The 20,256-nt window shown below is 46.0% G+C and overlaps 1 non-coding gene across 1 annotated transcript; it reads right to left on the bottom strand.

Moving 5' to 3' along the window:
• Positions 1-12,291: 12,291 nt before the first annotated feature.
• Positions 12,292-12,398, bottom strand: LOC127772408 (small nucleolar RNA R71). Its single transcript, XR_008017396.1, has one exon. It is a non-coding gene; the product is annotated as a small nucleolar RNA R71 (small nucleolar RNA).
• Between the last annotated feature and the right edge of the window lie 7,858 nt (positions 12,399-20,256).

The following is a 20,256-nucleotide window of genomic DNA, read 5'->3' as shown; positions in this document are numbered from 1 at the left end:
GCGTCTTTAGGAATGCCGTACTATTATATTATGGGGGATGATGCATTGACAATGAGGAATGATGTGTGTGCTCAAAAATCTATTTTTGAAAGTGTTTCTCCTCATTTTTTGTGTTTTGGAAATTTTTGGACTTGTCCAAAAATGATTTTCGGGATTTCCGATACTGGCTGCGAAGCAAACTTGGTTCTGGAAATTTTCGGAGTTGTTCGAAAGTGGTTTTCAGAATTTCCAAAACAGGCTGCGAAGCAATCTTGGTTCTGGAAATCTTCGGAGTTGTCCAAACGCTGTTTTCGGAATTTCCGAAACTGTCTACACAACCAATTTCGTTCAGGAAATTTTCGGACTTGTCTGAAATTAATTTTCAAAATCTCCAAAAATATCTGGCAGACATTTTTGGTTCTGGATATTTACGGACTTGTTCAAAAGTTTTTCGGAATTTCCGAGAAAACACTTTTGTGGTTTGCTGTTCTAGAATTTTTCGGAAAATGAAATATTTGTGCATAACGGGCAGATCTGGAGCTGTGGCTGTAAACAGCCCACCCTCTCCAAGTCAGGGCTGCTGGTCTCATTGCAAACTCGTGCCCTTGGCTTGTTTATCTTGAGATTCACTTTTGAGCCTTGCTTGCTTGTTTCCCCTCCACCCGTGTTTGATTCGGATTTGGTATGTGTGTGCGAGGTGTGGATTTGAGCTTGTGTGAGTGCTTGTTGTTGACTTGGTGAAGATTTGTGAGCACTTGCATCATCCCCGAGAGTTCTTTCCATCATTTATTACTCTCGAAGGTTGAGGACTCCTAGACGGCTAGGTGTCACTCTTGAGCCACCGATCTACTTGTGGTTGGCCGGAAGAAGTTTGTGAAGGTTGGATCTCACCTCCAAAAGGGAAGAGATACCACTAGTGGAAGAAGGAGTGCTTTGTGCAACATCTTGAGGAAAGGGTTAGCAAAGACCCGGCTCTTTGTGAGGACCTCAATGGTGAATAAAATCCCCTCAAGGATTCAAACTTCGGGAACAACTCATCATGCAACATCTTTGGTGATATCCCTTCCTCCCTACTCTAGCTTTGCTTGCTTGAGCTGCTATAGGTCTAGTTGCTGTTTGTGCTAGCATTTCTTTGTTGTAGGCATCTAGATCTAGCATTTACTTTCAGTTGCGTGTTGGTATTTCTTACGACCACAGATAAATCCGCAAGCGCACGGAATACCGCTGTAGCACTTGACCTTCGGGTGACCCCAAAAGGATATCAAACTCAGGGAACGTGTGTAATCTACCTAAGACTAAGATGATCCAAGGACAACAACTGATGGTAGATAGGCTAGGCTAGAGAGGGCTTTCTATGTGTTTTAATTATCCAAGCTAAGCAAAGGTAATTTCCTATCTATTGCTTCGGGCACCAACCCCTGCTGGTCTGCCAGCGTGCTTCCAGATATAGCTCTATGATGTATCCGAACATGGAGGATTACTAGGACGGGATTCAGGGCTATCACCACCTGCCGCCTACCTCTGACAAATCCGTGGGATACACAACAAACAAAGGTAATCTCTAACCTAGACACCACGTCTAAGTTATGGTAGTACTTCGGGGCATGATAACATGTGTGGAATTGTGTCTTGTGGATATAGTGGTATATCTCTGGCTAGAGTAAAACTATTCGAATAGCCGTGCCCGTGGTTATGGGTGGGTCTAACAATGTCTTTCGTGATTAGTCTCACACTTCTCACCATAATAAATGATGCTATAACTGGTAATAATTTGATTGGCTCCTGGTTTGGAATGGTACATTCCTGGTTTGGAGATAAATCTGTACAGCCGGGTATGGTTGTTCAGGATGGTTGGGCCTGTGCAGCATGGGTATGCTGTTCAGTGTTGATTAATATTGATGATTAATTACTCTACTGTTTTATAATTCTTAAATATTTGCTAAATGCTGCTTTTGCAAATGAACCCTATATTATGCCATTCTTTGGTATCCTTGTTGAAGACAAGTTGTGAAGGAGAAGACTTTTGGCTTATACCCCAGTTGAGCTCCCTATGGGAGTGGAGCCGGAGCTTCGCTAGATCGTTTTTCCGCTGTTGTTTTCTCTTTTCTTTTGTAAGTATGTAACGTTATTATTATGATGAATCTGTATATTAAATTGTCAGTTTGTGTAACTCGGTTGATTCTTGGTCGAGGATTTCATGCACAAATTAGTTCCGAAATTACTAGCGAATTTCTGGGCATGACAGCAGCCCTCTGTTGATGCAAAAAACACACACTGGCATGGGAAATCTGCTTAACTCCAGTGTAGGTCCAAAGGTTGGGAAATCTGCTTAACTCCAGTCAGTTTGATCCTGCCACTGACAAGATATGTAAACAGTAGATCAATGAGCCGATCGGCTGAGAAGCCGATAGATTAATTCCAGCCGATGCCGATACCAGCAGATAGCGATAGGGTTTTGAGCTATCGGCTAATTGTCCAATGTGGATAATGATATAAAGGCGATCGGCTGATGATGATAAATAATAATAATATAATTCAGTATAAACCAATCGGCTAACAATATGATATAATAGAACAAGTACTGATCCGAAGGTTATAGCATACATCAGCTGAAGGTCCGATGTCATAAAATCCAAACGATTAGATAAATCAATGAAACCTTTGTTGTCATAGCTAAATCCAACTTATATGTATTGCAATCCTTATAAGCCGATGCAACGTCCAGATAACTTATCGGCTAGCACCCCGATAAAGCACTAGCATGAACATATCGGCTTAACAAGATTTATATTATCAACAACAATCTAGTAGGTCGAACCTAACCGATGCAGCACGAGATTGTATATGATAATCTAATACTTGATGAGCCGATAGATCTGTCTAATGTGATGGATATAACAAATCTATTTAGAACAACATTGTGATTGTAGAGATATATCGGCTAAGATAGAAGATCAGACCTAACCAAGACAGATCCCAACTAAACCGATGCGTCTCTAAACACAATACAATTAGAGATAGAATTGAGATATCATGTAGGCAAATATATCAACCAAACTAGAGCGATCCAAGAGATCGAAGCGATGCAGCCTTGAACAACACCAACGTAGCCAATAGATTCACCAGGGCCGGCGGAACGTAGGGCTTACTGTTGGTATTTCTTAACGACATTACTAGAAATATAATTCCCAGCAATGGCGCAGAAATACTCCTGGTATATTTTGGTTACAGAGTTCATCCGCAAGCGCATGGATATACCATTGTAGCATTTCACCCGAGAGTATTCCAAGGGTATCGTATTTATTTTATCCCATGGGAAGATCATGTAGAGAGAACTTGACTAATAATTTATATATTACTTGTAATAATCATATTCTAAGTAGGGGTTAAGATAAACCAAGGCTAGAGTGACACACAAGCATTAGCTACTCATTCTCATAATATAATATCTAAGCTAAGCAGAAAGAAAATAGAAAGGAAATCTATTCCTATACTTCTAGTATGCATAGTATACTTACATTCTAGTTATCCGATATACTAGCTAATACCCTCTATCCGATGCCCTCCTGATATTTCGAGAAGCCACCCCTGACTGCCGAGTTTCTTACGACAGCCCGTCATGACCATACAATCGGGGCTAAATACGTAGGAGTACCCTCCCTAGGGAATTAACTTAGGATTATATACACGAGCGGAGGAATACCCGTACTGAGCTGTCACCATCAGCGACCCACCTCTCATCCGCAGCATATAACCCCAAATAATGATATCCCGTAATCTAGACACCACGTCTAAACTACCAGATACTACTCTAATATCATCGTCATGACATAGAGTAATTGCATAAGCAAACATTAAACCCGCACCAAAGCATCTCCCAGATAAGCTAGCAGCATATTCAGTATAACATGAACATAATGTAAAGTTGGCATTGATATACTCGGAAAGTATTTCAATACTATAAATCTATAAAGAAGAATATTCTAATAATAGTACAAAGCTTACAAAAGAGAAGAGAAGAGCTACTAGAGCCATACCCGAACTCTTCCGAAGGCTTCCGGACTCCTGATTTCTACTCTATTCCTATTCTACTAGCTTGATACTATTAAACTAAACTTGAGAGAATATGAGAGAGCTTTGTTTGAGGTGTGTGAGTGAAGTGAGAAGAGGATCTCCTTTTATAGCTGAACTATGACGGTTGTGACGGTTGGAATGGTCGGTAATACCCTCCAAACTTCATTGGGGCTTCATCTCAACCGCCCAGCCAAAACCTGGATCCAACGGAGGCAAGGGGTTCGGCCGAACCAGGGGCCAGCCCAACCAGCCCACCTTTCGGCTGGCGGCCTCCTCTATTGCTCATTTATGTAGACTTGTGAATTTTGGCCCAGTTTGTCGTGTCAATTCTGAGTTCTTGGCACATTCATACATAAGTCTGATTCTCGACATCGCCCGATTAATTTATCATTTGTATTGATGTCGATTCTCCTCCACTTTATGGTCATTCTCTGCAAAAGATTAGTATACCTAATACTAGTGGAATATTATTATTCTAACATAAATATGCATTGCAAGCATAACTAGTTCTCCTCTATTTTAGTAATATTGATGGTCAAAACTGATCGATAACGACCGTCAACAAAACCCCCCAAGCTTGAACCTTTGCTCGTCCCGAGTGAAGGACGAAAGGAAACAAAAACTTAGTTGTTGATCAGGATTTGCTACTATGCTGTATATCTCAAAGATACAGGTGCAAGGTATATGTACTCTCTCTTAGATTAAATAATCTTTGGCATGGTGGCTTATCCTTACCCCTGATTCCCACGAGACACTGCTTCTCCTTGCCTTGGGCGGTTGAAAGACAGAACAACAATTAGAGCACCAATCACCCAATATTTATTCAACTCTTATTCCGGAAGTTTTCAAATGATTTTGCAAAAGAAAGCCAAGTTCCTCAAATCATTCACTCAGTCTCTCCAAGTGTATCAAAATGAATTCCTCACCAATTTTGCCTTTTTTGATTCCTACTCTATGGTTTTGATAAGTGAAGCTCGGTAGAGATCAAACATGACATACTTGCATTCACATTTATTACTAAGTCAAAAACTCAGACTAAAGCTGATAACTAAACATACTCAAGATCAAGATCGTGCAATGTGTGTGATATATGGTGTAAGTGATATATGAAGAAAAATAAAGAAAATGCTTCTCCTTTGTGCTTACTTCCTTCTCCCAAAAAAATCCTTCTTTTATTGATTAGGAGAGGGCATGGCTACATTTTTATCATGCTCATGCTTGATGGAGCATAACTTTATTATTCTCTTTTTCATAACCATGCCTTTCCCTCCTTCTTTATTTTTTAAAAAGACTTTTTCATTTTAGGGGAAGAAAGCATATGAAAGCATGGAGAATTTATTTGCTGGTAGTATATAAATGGAATGGAATGGAATATTGCTCAGCACCCAGTGTAGGAGTTTAGCTTGTGCATATATGTGGGTGTATGATCTTGATCATAGAGCATGAGAAGTATCTACACAAGTCACAAGAGTTTGACAAAGTTCAATGGAATGGCAAGTAACCAAAATGTATATGGTTTAATCATGATAGCACATTTTTGGCTTTGGTAGGAATTTATATCAAATGTGGAACTTTCAATTTTATCATTTTGAAAAAACAAAACATCCGGAATTCAAGTCAAACTAGGATCAGGATCATAGTAACTCTTATTTACTATCTCGTATCTTGCAACAACTTAGACTTAGATTAGCAAGTGCAGCTCATTTACCTCAGGTTCCCAGATAATTGTTGGCTACTTATATTTAACCTTTGAGAAAGCACTTGCATGAGATTCTTCTATGGTCTGCAGGGGAATGGTTAGTTCATGGCAGCTGTACAAATGATACCCCGTGTTTGGCAACGGGATTTCATTTGTACAACCGGGGAAAAAGTATAACAAAGATCCATCTGCTCCATGTTTCAGAATATGCCCTTGCACTAGATAAGTCTCATCAATACACGGACGAGCGGCTGAGATAAAAACAATTTGGTCGCTAACGACCCTTAGCATTTTTGCTATCCGAGTGATCAGAGAAGTCCACTCAACAGGAGCTGAGAACTTTATATTTTCTAACCATTGTCTTATCATACATTTCACAGGAGCAATTTTGATTTTTCTAATCATGGCAAACATGATAATCAATTCATCCCCCCTAATGGGTCTAAGATCACCTCTAGGAAACAAGGTCATAGCAATCCATTTGTGCATGAGCCTAAGTGTAGGATTATGAATGTCATTCGTCCTAGGTTTCTTGCAAATTGGAGCACCAGAAATATCTTCCCAAAACCTATTTTTCTCGAACCCAAAAATTCATCTCTAGAGATCGATTTTACAGGAATCGTGAAAACCAAGAAGTGTACTTAAGCCTTTCCATGTAAGTGTATACTTTTTATGGAAAAAGCGAAAGGAAATTCCATCCTCTGTTTCTTTCAAAGTGCACAGAAATTGCAAAGTAAGCAAACGAGAACCAGGCTCATCTACCACAACAAATCTCTGCCATCCAACAGCTTTCCAAATAGCACGAAATTCAACATCCATACCTCTCTTTTTCAACAGCTCCGGAGAGTATTCTCGCGTGTGAGCATACTCCCGGTCACTCAGCATGTAGTAGGCTTGTCTCTTCCGATCACCGACAAGGTCGAGGTCGGTGTCATTCGGGAGTCGTCGCGGAGCTTCGGCATCTTCCATCGAGACATCAGCTGATGAACGAGTGCTAGACTCGTCATGATGACTTGATGAAGAGCCGGACCCCTTGAACAGACGAGACAATCGCCTCCTCATTCTGCACAATGGAGAAAGAACGGACTAACTCGGCGGGGGTTAGAATAGCAAGAGTTTCACCCGCCGGTTAGTTTTACCAAAACAACTTGTATGTATGCAACTAGTAGATGAATTTGAGGGAAACTATCAAAGCTTGAATGAATTTGAGAGCAAACTTTGGAGAGGGAATGAAAATGTATTGAAATGAGGTGGAGTTCCCTCTCCTGGCCGGTTGGCTTAAGTAGTGCACCTACAACAGTTAGAAATGACATGTGGGACCCACTTGCCGTTGCCTCGAAAAGGGAGGCAGCCGACCGTTGCTAGGCCGGTTCGGTCGAACCAGTGGGTTCGGCCCAACCCCTGGTGGGCCCAACCGGCCCCACTTTCGGCCGTTGGATTCCAACGGTTAGTGTGGTCGCGGCACAGTGAATTTTCATTGAAAATTTTATTTTGGTTTGCTCTGAAAAAATTCATTTTAAGAATTTCCTCAAAATTCAAAAATCCTAAATGCAATTTTGAAATTCAAACATGTGATGATGCAAAAATTCAAATTGTTGAAAACAAATATGCGGATACATACCAATTTACCTGTTGGCGAAGGTCTCGTCATTTAAAGTCGGACGTGCAAGACTGTACCTCCTTGCAGTTTAGTTCGCGGATTTTCCACCCGTCTCTGGAGGTGATGGGGCGAGCGTCTTTGGCTTTTCCCGCCACACCTTTGGCTTTGGTGCGGAAGGCGGCTTCATCGGAGCCGACTACTCTGACTTCTTGGCCGGTATACTTGCTTTTACCGGCATCTTCCAATAACGGTTCCTGGGCGTTGTTGTTTCCTTCTCCAGAAAATTCTGCATAAACTTCACCAGGCTATCCGTCTTGGGTGGCTCCACTTCGACCACTTGTATATTCTGCGGGTTTGGCCCGTACTTGATTCTGACCATGGAGCATTGTTCCGTCCTCGGTAGGAACTCAAACTTCTCTTCCTTCCCATTAATATGGAAACGGATGCTTCCTGTTCCCATAACAATGTTGGCTCCCGCGGTGCTAAGGAACGGACGCCCTAGGATAAGCGGCGTCTCCTTTCCCGTATCCGTATCCAACAACACGAAATCAACCGGGATGAAGAAATCCAGTATCTTAACTGGCTCATCCTCCACTATCTCTGCCGGGTAACGAACTGACGAGTCAGCCAGTTGTAGACGCATCGGTGTGGGTGCCAACACCGAGAAGTTGAGCTTGTCAAAGATGTCCGTTGGCATGACGCTGACACTGGCTCCAAGATCGCACAAGGCCTGGACGAACTGCCGTGCCCTGATCGAGCAAGTGACCGTGGGACACCCCGGATCCTTCTTCCTCTCCAGGAGCTTGTGGAGTATGACGTTGCTGCATTGTTCCATCAGCTTAACCACCACTGTTGTTGGGAGCGGTCTCTTGTTGTTGAGTATATCCTTGAGATAACGAGCATATGTTGGCACTTGCATAGCATCCAACAATGGCACGTTGATGTGGATCTTCTGGATTACTTCAACAAAACGAGCAAACTGCTCGTCCACTGATGGTTTTCTACTCTGTTGAGGAAATGGCAGCAATCGTGTGTCGTAGTACTCCTGCAGCACGGCCTTCTCTGTTGAACCTCTTTGTCAGCCGAATCACTGGATGGCGCTTCTCATGCAATTTCGTTAGTTCCTGCAGGGTTAGGATATGGTGGATCACGGGTGGACTTACCTCCCCTCGTCGTGATCGCCTTGACATTTTCAACAGAGGAGTCGGGTTGCCCCGGAATCCTCCCAGTTTCATTTACAGGGACTAAGGATGCCAAGTGAGCTAGCTGGGTTTCTATCATTTTGTTAAAGCTCAGCTGGTTTTGAAAAGCGGAAGCGAAGCCATATAACTTAACATTTATATTTTCAAGGATCTTGTCATTGGCAGCGAGCTGTTTGCTTAGCGCATCGGTGGTTTTAGCTTGCGCAAAGACGAGATCCTTCAAGGAGGGTTGGTTAGAGAAGTTACCGTTGTTGTTGCCTCCTTGATAATATGGGCGTGGCTGGTTCCAAGCGTTTCATTAGGAGGTTCAGCTTGGCAGCAAGTAATTCCGTTTCCTTGACGGTGTGCATGCCTCGCTGACGGGTCTTGTCACACCCTAAAAATCCTAAATATATAAATTGTTGTTTAATTGGAATTATTAGAAATGATTTTAAAAGCCTAGTAGAGAAGATCTAATTTTAAATAATAAATTCCAATATAAAATGGGGCCAGATAAAATTTCATTAAATACTTTGCTTAATTCTATAATTCCTAGATTTTTCTGGGATTTATTTGAGCTAAGGAAGTATTTTTAATAAATGGAATTGCATTTCATGAATAATTTAAATTGGAAAAAAGTTTTAAAAAGTCTCTTTTGGCTTTGGGCCGAAAGTCGGCCCAAAACCTTCTCTCTCTCTCTGGCCCAAGCCGGCCCAGTCCGCAGCCGAGCCGCCGCTCGCGCGCGCTCCCGCTCGCTGACAGGTGGGGCCCACCTGTCAGGTCTTCGTCTTCCTCGCGCCGCCGCCGCCCGAAACCCTAGCATCGCGCCGCCACCGTCTCCTTCCAAATCCGGCCGATCCTTTCCGTTTCCGATGAAATCGATAGAGGGGAAATGATCTTCTCGATCTCCTCTATCTTTTCTCTTTTGGAATCATCGGCTAAAATCGTTTGGAAATTCGTGGATTTGAGGTCGAATCGGGTCGGTCTCTCTCCTCCGAACCCTAGACTTTCCTTCTCGTCGCCGGCCGCCGTGGGCCTTCGCCGCCGTGTCCTTGCCCCTATAAAAGGATCCCCGGTGTCTCCGCTACCCGTCGCCACCCTCGCCTTCGCCTCTCGTCGCCGGTAGAGCTCTAGCACCGTGTAGCTTAGCGCCGCCGTCGCCGCCGTCGCTCCAGCCGTGCGCCGCCGTCGCTCCGATCGTTGCCGTCGCTCGGGAAGGCCGCCGTCGTGGTCGCCGTCGCATCGCCGTCCTCGTCCGCCACTCCGCCGTTGCTGTCGACCGCCAGAACATCGTCGCCGTCGTCAAGCCGGAGGTCGCCGCCGCTTCTTCTTCGCCGCTGTCGCCGTCCGTTGTTCTTCCGCCGCTTCTTTGGTCACCGGTGAGTTCGCCGTGCCGTCTGCTACCCGTAGGTGCTCTCCGTTCGCGTCGCCGCGCCGTCGTTCGCTGGCGAGCTCGCGCGGTTCGGTCGCCGCCGGAGGTGACGTCACCGCTGACGCCATCGGTGCCGACCGCCGTGGTCTGGCTGTGGACCGATCGATCTCGGCCGTTCGTTTTGGATGGATCGATCTCGGCCGTCCGTTCCCGTGAACCGTCGCCGTGCACCCGGTCCACCGCAAACCCTAGCCGCTGACGCAATAAATCCTCTTTTCCTTTTCAAAAATAATTCATTATTGCGTCATAATTCAATTAAAATCCATATAAGGGTTTTAATCCGATTTAATCTTTAAAAATTCATAACTAATTCATCTTAGCTCGGATTTAGTTGGTTCAAGTCTCTAAATTTTTTTTAAATTGAGATCTACATGTTAAAAATATCCACATGTACTGTTCATGCTTGTTTATGTGCTGTTTTAGTGTTTTGCTCTTTTCTGTTTAGATTCCGACGTTTCCGGAGAGTCCGTTTTCGCAGGAGAAGAATTTGAGGAGTTCCGAGGCCAGCAAGGCAAGTCACACAGATCCCAAATAACCCTTTGAACATGTTGATCCCGTTTAAAGCTATTGTTTCTATTCAACTATTGCATTTATTTTCGAATGTCATTGGGTGGAATTAACCTATTGTTTGTTATAGCCCTTTTGTTCTTGATTACTTTATTCCTTGATACCTTGGGTTATTATAAATTGACTAGTTGAGCTTTATATATTGGTTCAGCTAGATATTAGATGTGATTGCTTAGCCATGCTTAGAAACTTTAGCACACTATTGGGATAACTTATGACTCACTATTATTTAATGATGGCTTCATGATAACTCATGATGGTTAATCATGATGGGTTAATTAATTAATTTGCCAACTAAAACCTGTTAATGGTGGGTTGTGAGCACATGGTTTTGATGGTCGTGCTCATGACAATTAAGGACCGGTTCACGAGTTTCGGTTGTGAAACATTAACCGTGCCAACCACAAGCCAGCGTGGGCAACGGCTTTACCTTTTGTATAGCATGGTTCATTGCGGGGCACCAGACTGAGAAGTGGCGGAGATAAGCCCACGGGGGTCGCTGGGGAGTCCATGCCTTGTTTATAAGGGGGTGATTATGATCCAGGAACGGTGCACTGTGGTGGATGGTGTTGTGCGAGGGGTACTGTCACAGCTCCTTTCTGAGGTACCGTGGTGGTATCAAGGCGCATGGTAACATGTCGTGGGGCTGTGTCTTGTGGGTACAGTGGTACACCTCTGGCCAGAGTAAAACTATTCGAATAGCCGTGCCCGCGGTTATGGGCAGGTCTAACAATGTCTTTCGTGATTAGTCTCACACCTCTCATCATAATAAAAGATACTATGACTGGTAATAATTTGATTAGCTCCTGGTTTGGAATGGTATATTCCTGGTTTGGAGATAGAACTGTGCAACCAGGATTGGTTGTTCAGGATGGTTGGGCCTATGCAACCGGGTATGTTGTATAGCGTTGGATTAATATTGTTTAATTATTACTCAACTGTTTTATTAAATTTTGAAATGTTTATTAAATGCTGTTTATGCAAATGAAACCCTACTATGCCATCCTTTGTTATCCTGTGCACTTGCATGTTTGCTGCGTGGCTTGCTGAGTATGTCATATACTCACCTTGCAATCATTCATCAGAGGAGGAGTTCTACAGTGATGCTGATGGTGTGGAGGATTAGGTGTAGCCCTGGTCAAGCTGCCTGTGGAGTGGAATCGTCTGCGCCGTTTACCTTTTTTTTTTCCGCTGCTTAGACCTTTATTGGTTGAGAGGAACTATCTACCTCTGTAATGACATTTTATTCGCTTATTAATTAGAGTAATAATTGTACTCTATTATCAATTTGTTATTGTGTGCCTCGGCTGATTCCTGGACGAGGGTTCACACACATGTAAGCGTTTGGAATTTTGGATAGAAATTCCGGGCGTGACAGGTCTGGAGTCGTTCCTCGCTCCAACCCATATTGGAAACCATCTTCTCTATGAAGTCAACGGCTCCCCGAACCGTTTTAGAGAAGAAAGCCCCTCCAGCTGCCGCGTCCAGGTGGTCATGGGACATGGGCGTGAGTCCATTATAGAAATTTTGTGGCAAGCCTAATGAGGATGCCAACGCTCATCTGCAGCAGTTCCTGCAGATCTGTAGCACGTACACCATCAAGGGCGTCAGTCCAGACGCCGTCAGGCTAAGGCTGTTTCCGTTCTCCCTCCTCGGGGAAGCGAAGTAGTGGTTCTATGCCAACCGTGCTGCTGTCAACACCTGGGACAAGTGCTCCACGGCATTCCTCTCGAGGTTCTTCCCGATGGGCAAAACCAATGCCCTTCGTGGACGAATTTCTAGTTTCCAATAGACAAGGGACAAGTCTATTCCTGAAGCGTGGGAACGTCTGCAAGAGTATGTGGCCGCCTGTCCTCATCATGGGATGGACGACTGGCTAATCCTGCAGAATTTTTACAATGGACTCACACCCACGTCCCGCGATCATCTGGACGCGGCAGCTGGAGGGGCTTTCTTCTCTAAAATGGTTCGAGGAGCCGTTGACTTAATAGAGAAGATGGTCTCTAATTTGGGTTGGAGTGAGGAATGACTCCAGACCCGTCAGCAAGGCATGCACACCGTTAAGGAGATGGAATTACTTGCTGCCAAACTGGACCTCCTCATGAAACGCTAGGACGACCACGAGAAACGGCCACAAGGCACCGTTAAAGCCTTGGACTCACACGTTACGTGTGAGATCTGTGGCGGCACAGGTCATTCTGGGAATGACTGCCCAGAAACCCGTGAGGAGACGATGTACATGGGCAACAACAACAACAACGGGTACCATCCACAAGGAGGTCAGGGGTGGAACCAGCCACGCCCATATAATCTAGGAGGCAACAACAACAGTAACTTCTTTAACCAGCCCTCCTTGAAGGATCTCGTTTTTGCGCAAGCTAAAACCACCGATGCACTAAGCAAAAAGCTAGCTACCAATGACAAGATCCTAGAAAACATAAATGTTAAGTTAGATGGCTTTGCGTCCGCTTTCCAAAACCAGCTGAGGTTCAATAAAATGATAGACACCCAGCTAGCTCAGTTGGCATCCTTAGTCCCTGCAAATGTGTCGCGACCGAGAAAATTACCTTTTCCCGAACGCTAGTGTATTAATCCTCGTCCCAGGAAAAGCCGGGGTACACCACACAAACATGATATAAAAGACACATCTTTATTATATCGATAATATTTACATTATTACAAAGGCACTTCAGGCCTGACAAACAAAAATAAACAGCAGCGGACTAGCGGGCCTACGGCTCCATCTTCACAGGCGCTCAACTGGGGTATAAGCCAGGACTCCACCTAAGACTTCTTCTCCAAAGCTTCTTTTACTGAAGGGGGGAAAGATTGAGCAAGAATGAGTACAACCACAGTACTTAGCAAGCCACACCGGCAGATGCATGATTAATGCAAGGGGGGTACAAGGGGATAATAATAGAGGTTAAGTTTTGCAATAAACAGCATTTAAAAGTCACTTAGTTGCCCAAAGCCATTTTATAAAGACGATCCTAGAGCTACACAGTATTATTATCAAGGCCGTGAACCCACACGAACCTGCCTTAACCCAAGGCCTACGATGATTCAGACCGAACTGGCAACCCGACCCTGGTCCCAGCTCGTCCCAAGCCAACCCAGGCCAACCATTCCACATTTTAGTTATTAAGCAGGTTTTAAGAATTTAAAACACTAACTTGGGTACATTGCTAGGCTTGCCCATAACCGAGGGCGCGGCTATTCGAATAGATTATACTCTGATCAGAGGTGTACATCTTTACCCACAAGACACATCTTCCTCACTTGCAACCACGTGCCACATACCACCATGGCATATGGACGGAAGACATGACATAGTTTCCAACCCATCCTAGCCATAGACAAGAGTACCGACCCAACCCACCTATGGCCGGAACCCCTAGACAGGCAGGCAGAATTGAGCCCCTAGCAGCAGGACACCAGCCCTGTGCCATGACATCTCGACTACCGGGCCGCAGCCCGTGTAGCCTTCATTTGTCCTAGAGATGTCCATCGACCCCGACTTCGTCCATCTCCATCTGTGTACTTTTGTTTATAACCAGACTGAGCCACAAACTAAGCCTTACCCACTAGACATATGGAAGTACGGTAGTGCTTTGCAACAGAGGCCCGAAGACCGGTCCTTATGTGGCCGAGGTGCTACTAACAAAACCATGCACCCCGAGCCCAGCCTAAAACCATTTTGAGGGTTTTGAATAGAGGGGGAGGTGTGCATCCAATTCCACAATAATCCAACCATTCCATAGTGTCCAAGTGATATGAATATTCCCAAAGTCTAGAGTTATAAAACCACCTAATGTTGCCTAGTTAATCAGCCAAGCATCTACCTAAATTCATACTAGTGGAACCATGAATAGAGTACCCACTAGCTGGGGTTTTGTTTATTCTAGGGTGAACAAGGTAATAATAACAATAGCAATAATAATAAGGTCATAACAAAGGTAAATAGGCATGGCTAAATAAAACAGTGATAACGCAGGAATTTAAATAAAGCGATAATGCATTAATTTAAATCAAAATAATTTTATAAACTGGGATTCAATATGCTCAAGGATGATGTGACTTGCCTTGCTCAGAGAGAACGGCCTGCTGAACCTTCGGCGACGACCGCGAACCACGCTTCGAGAACCTCCGGAACGACAGAAGCTACGCGAAGCACACAAGCAAAGCTACAAGCCTATAAAGAAGCAATAACAATACATAAAAAGTAAGCACCCGGTTCTTTAGGTTATAACAAACATTAGGAGACTTGAACGGGTCGATTCAGAGTTCGCATGACCAAGATATGATCATCCGAAGTTTAATGCTGTTATATGGAGATTTACGGATTATTATAATTGGGTTTTTCAACCATAAAACATGTGTAAGCCCTAGCCTAGAAAAGACAGGAAGGCTGCGCCGTTGACATGCGGACCTCACATGTCAACATAAAGGACCGCGGTAGACCGAGTACACAGAGACGGTCCACGGCTCGACGGAAGCGGATCCCGTGTGTCAACTGAGGCGAGTGGCCGACAAACGGACTCCACTAGACACCACACGGGTTGCACACGTGGAAACCACGCGGCTACCGAGCGGGCACACTAACACGGTCACCACACACACACATGGACGACTACCGACACCGGTACACGGGTACCAGGGTCGACAACCGCACAACTTGCACGGGCGACACCGAAAGGACGAGGACGGGGGCAGCGAGAGGAGAGATCCTTACCACCACGCGACGAGGCGTGGGAACGACAACGACGAACGGGCGCGGCGGAGACAGCTCGGGGACGACGGAGGCGAACGGCGAGGGAACGACTTCGGCGGCGATCCTTCGACGAAGAAGAGATGCGGCCGGCACAAGGCTTGACGACGCAGAGGCGAGGACGAAGACGACGACGGGGCTGCAGCGGCACACTTGACGGACGCGGACGACGGACGAGAACAGCTTGACGGAGGGACGAACACCACGACGACCGGGAACGACGAGAGGACGACGACCGGAACCGGCGAGGAGGCGACGAGGGCAGCTGGCGGCAGCTGCACGGAGACGAGGACGGCGCGGAACATGCCGCTGCGATGCCGACGACGGAGGCGGCGCCGCGAGACGACGAGCCGACGAGGATGAACGGTGAAGACGACGACGGACACCGGCGGTGTTCGGGTGGAGGGGAGGCGAGGCCGAGGGCGACCTTGCCGCTGCGATGCCGGAGGTGGAGATGGCGACGTCGGCCGGCGCATTGGCACGGCGGAAGGGGCTGCCGGAGTGGGTGCCGACGAGACCGAGGGAGAGGCGGCGCGGGCGACGGCGTTCCGGCGAAATACGGGCGACGCCGCAGCCGGGCCGGAGAAGAGGATGGTGCTGCAGCACCGACAGAGGTGGCAGCGATGTCGGCCGGCGCTCAGGCGAGGCGGCAGGGATGGCTGGAGACGGTACAGTGGAGGCAAAGCCACTTGAAGCCGGCGGGGGCGCGTCTCCGGCGATTTCCCCACTAATCGGAGGAGGTGCCGGGGAAGAGGAGGCGGCTGCGACGCCGGGAAAGGCGACGGCACGGCCGGCCGGCGTGCTGACGCGGCGGCAGGGGTGGCTGGAGGCGGCCGGCAGCGTGGGAGAGAGAGGAGGGCGGCGGGGAGAGGTGGTGAGGCCACGGGAGAACGCGGGAGGGGGCTAAAACTGGAGAACGGATCGAGGATCGAGGGGGTTCCATTTTATAGCGGAGGGAAGCGAGCCGAGCACGGGAGAGGGCGGAACGGCGACAGGAATGGCGGCCGGCGGCCATGGAAAGCGGCCGGTGTTGGCGCGTCCGTTCCCGGCGATTGGCGGAGCCATTCAAGGGGGAAAACGGGGGAAATCAAAGAGGAAGGAATGGGGATTAATTCCCCCCAATCAATTTGGAAAGAACGGTTGGATTCGGGGCGGATTTGGAGGAGGAAATGGCGCTAGGGTTCACGGGAGAGAGAGAGGATGCCGTGCGGGAGGAGGGAGACGACCGGCGCGTGGGCCCCACGCAGTCGCGCGGTCAGCGCGCGTGCGCGGGAGGGGAGCGGCTCAGCTTGGGCCGGGGGCGGCTGGGTGACGCGGCTTGGGCCAGGACGCGGCCCAGGCGGGAGGGGAGGAAGAGGCGGCCTGGGGAGAGAGGGAGGAGGAGGGAGCTGGGTCGAGGGGAAGGAGAGGAGGCCCAATAGAAGGAGGGAGAGGAGGAGTGGGAGAGAAAGAGAGGGAGGAAGAGAGGACTTTGGCTGCGGGCCGAGAGAGAGAGGGAGGACTTTGGGCCGGACTTGGCCCAAAGGAGGAAGGAGGATTATTTTTAGGTTTTTTCTTTTTAATAAACTTTGATAATTGTTTTTGTTGCTTAATAAATATTTCCGGCGCTCTAAAAATTCAAGTAAAATTTGAGGGCTCATTTTAGACCAAGAAGAATTTAACAAAAATTCTCCGGGCCACATTCGAATTTTTCTTGTACGTATTTTAGTGTTTGCCAATTTCTTTTCGAATTTTAATTAATTCTATTATTCCTTTTAGAGAATGATTTTTATTTTGAGATGAATTTATCAGGACATGACAAAATGAAACTGGGAGGATTCCGGGGCAACCCGACTCCTCCGTTGAATATGTTAAGGCGATCACGACGAGGGGAGGTAAGTCCACTCGAGATCCGCCATATCCTAACCCTGTAGGAACTAACGGGAATGCAAAAGAAGCGCCATCTAGTGACTTGGCTGATAAATAGGTTCAGCCAGAAAGGACCGTGCCGTAGGAATACTGCGACACACGATTGCTGTCGTTTCCTCAACGGAGCAGGATACCATCAGTGGACAAGCAGTTCGCTCGTTTTGTTGAAGTAATCCAGAAGATTCACATCAACGTTCCATTGTTGGATGCTATACAAGTGACAACATATGCCTGTTATCTCAAGGACATACTCAACAACAAGAGACCGCTCCTAACAACGGTGGTGGTTAAGCTGACGGAGCAATGCAGCAACGTCATACTCCACAAACTCTCGGAAAAGAAGAAGGGTCTGGGGTGTCCTACGATCACCTGCTCGATCGGGGCACAGCAGTTTGACCAGGCCTTGTGCGATCTTGGAGCCAGCGTTAGCGTCATGCCAAAGGACGTCTTTGACAAGCTCAACTTCACGGTGTTGGCACCCACATCGAAGCGCTTACAACTGGCTGACTCGTCAGTGCTTTACCCGGCAGGGATAGCGGAGGATGTGCCAGTCAAGATACGGGATTTCTTCATCCCAGTTGACTTCGTGGTGCTAGACATGGACACGGGAAAAGAGACGCCGGTTATCCTGGGGCGTCCGTTCCTTAGCACCGCGGGAGCCAACATTGACGTAGTAACGGGGAGTATCCATTTCCACATCAACGGGAAGGAGGAGAAGTTTGAGTTCCAGTCGAGGACGGAACAATGCTCCATGATCAGAATAAAGTACGGGCTGAACCCACAGAATATTCAAGTGGTCGAAGTGGAGCCACCCAAGACGGATAGCCTGGTGAAGTTTATGCAGAATTTCCTAGAGAAGGAAACAATGATGCCCAGGAATCGTTATTGGAACATGCCGGTAAAAGCAAGTACACCGGCCAAGAAGCTAGAGCAGTCGGCTCAGAAGAAGCCGCCTTCTGATATATGGAGAAGAAGGTAAGCACAAAGGAGAAGTATTTTCTTTATTTTTCATATATCATTTCCACCATATATCACACACATTGCACGATCTTGATCTTGAGTATGATTAGTCATCTGCTTTAGTCTAAGTTTTTGACTTAGTAATAAATGTGAATGCAAGTATGCCATGTTTTGATCCCTACCGAGCTCCACATATCGAAATCTTAGAGTAGGAATCAAAAAGGCAAAATCTGGTGAGGAAGTCATATTGATACACTTAAAGAGTCTGAGTGAATCATTTGAGGAAATTGGCTTTCTTTTGCAAAAATCATTTGAAAACTTCCGGAATGAGAGTTGAATGAATATTGGGTGATTTGTGCTCTAATTGCTGTTCTGTCTTTCAACCGCCCAAGGCAAGGGGAAGCAGTGTCTCGTGGGAATCAGGGGTAAGGGTAAGCCACCGTGCCAAAGATTATTTAATCTGAGAGAGAGTGCATATACCTTGCACCTGTATCTTTGAGTTATACAGCATAGTAGCAACTCCTGATCAACAACCAAGTTTTTGTTTCCTTTCGTCCTTCACTCGGGACGAGCAAAGGTTCAAGCTTGGGGGGTTTTGTTGACGGTCGTTATCGATCAGTTTCGACCGTCAATATTATCAAAATAGAGGAGAACTAGCTATGCTTGCAATGCATATATATATGTTAGAATAATAATATTCCACTAGTATTAGGTATACTAACCTTTTGCAGAGAATGACCACAAAGTGGAGGAGAATCAACATCAACACAGACGATAAATCAATCGAACGATGTCGAGAATCAGACTTATGTATGAATGGGCCAAGAACTCAGAATTGACACGACAAACTAGGCCAAAATTCACAAGTCCACATAAAGGAGCAATAGAGCAGGCCACCAGCCGAAAGGTGGGCTGGTTGTGCCGGCCCCTGGTTCGGCCGAACCAGGAGGTTTGGCCGAACCTCCCTCAGCGCCGATGGATGCAGGGTTTTGAGGGAACGGTGGAGATTCACTCCCTATGGCAGTTGGAGGGTATTACCGACCATTACAACCGCCATTACCGTCATTACCTGCCTATTTAAGGAGCTCCTCTCCTCACTTCACACACACACCTCGAGGAAAGCTCTCTCATATTCTCTCAAGTTTAGTTCAGTAGTATCAAGGTAGTGGAATAGAAATAGAGTAGAAATCAGGAGTCCGGAAGCCTTCGGAAGAGTTCGGGAATGGCTCTAGTAGCTCTTCTCTTTTCTTTTGTAAGCTTTGTAATATTATTAGAATATTCTTCTATATACATTTATGGTATTGAAATACTTTCCGAGTATATGAATGCCTACTTTACATTACGTTCATGTTATACTAAATATGCTGCTAGTTTATCTGGGAGATGCTTTGGTGCAGGTATAATGTTTGCTTATGCAATTACTCTATGTTATGACGATGATATTAGAGTAGTATCTGGTAGTTTAGACGTGGTGTCTAGATTACGGGATATCATTATTTGGGGTTATATGCTGCGGATGAGAGGTGGGTCGCTGATGGTTACAGCTCAATACGGGTATTCCTCTGCGCGTGTATATAATCCTAAGTTAATTCTCTGGGGAGGGTACTCCTCCGTATTTAGCCCTGGTTGTATGGTCATGACGGGCTGTCGTAAGGAACTCGGCAGTTAGGGGTGGCTTCTCGAAGTACCAGGATGGCATCGGATAGAGGGTATTAGCTGGTATATCAGATGAGTAGAATGTATGTATACTATAAGTATAAGAATAGATTATCTTTCTCTTTTCTTCCCATTTAGCTTATATACCTTAGTATAAGAATGAGTAGCTTAAGTGCTTGTGTATCACTCTACCCTTGGATTATCTTAACCCCTGCTTAGGATATGATTATCACAAGTAATATATAAATTATTAGTCAAGTTCTCTCTACATGATCTTCCCACGGGATAAAATAAATACAATACCCTTGGAATACTCTCGGGTGAAATGCTACAATGGTATATCCGTGCGCTTGCAGATGAACTCTGTAACCATAATATACCAGATGTATTTCTGCGCCATTGCTGGGAATTATATTTCTAGTAATGTCGTTA

This window comes from Oryza glaberrima, chromosome 4 (genome assembly GCF_000147395.1).
Source record: "Oryza glaberrima chromosome 4, OglaRS2, whole genome shotgun sequence".
Lineage (NCBI taxonomy): Eukaryota > Viridiplantae > Streptophyta > Magnoliopsida > Poales > Poaceae > Oryza > Oryza glaberrima.
This window is presented reverse-complemented; position numbering and strand designations above follow the sequence as displayed.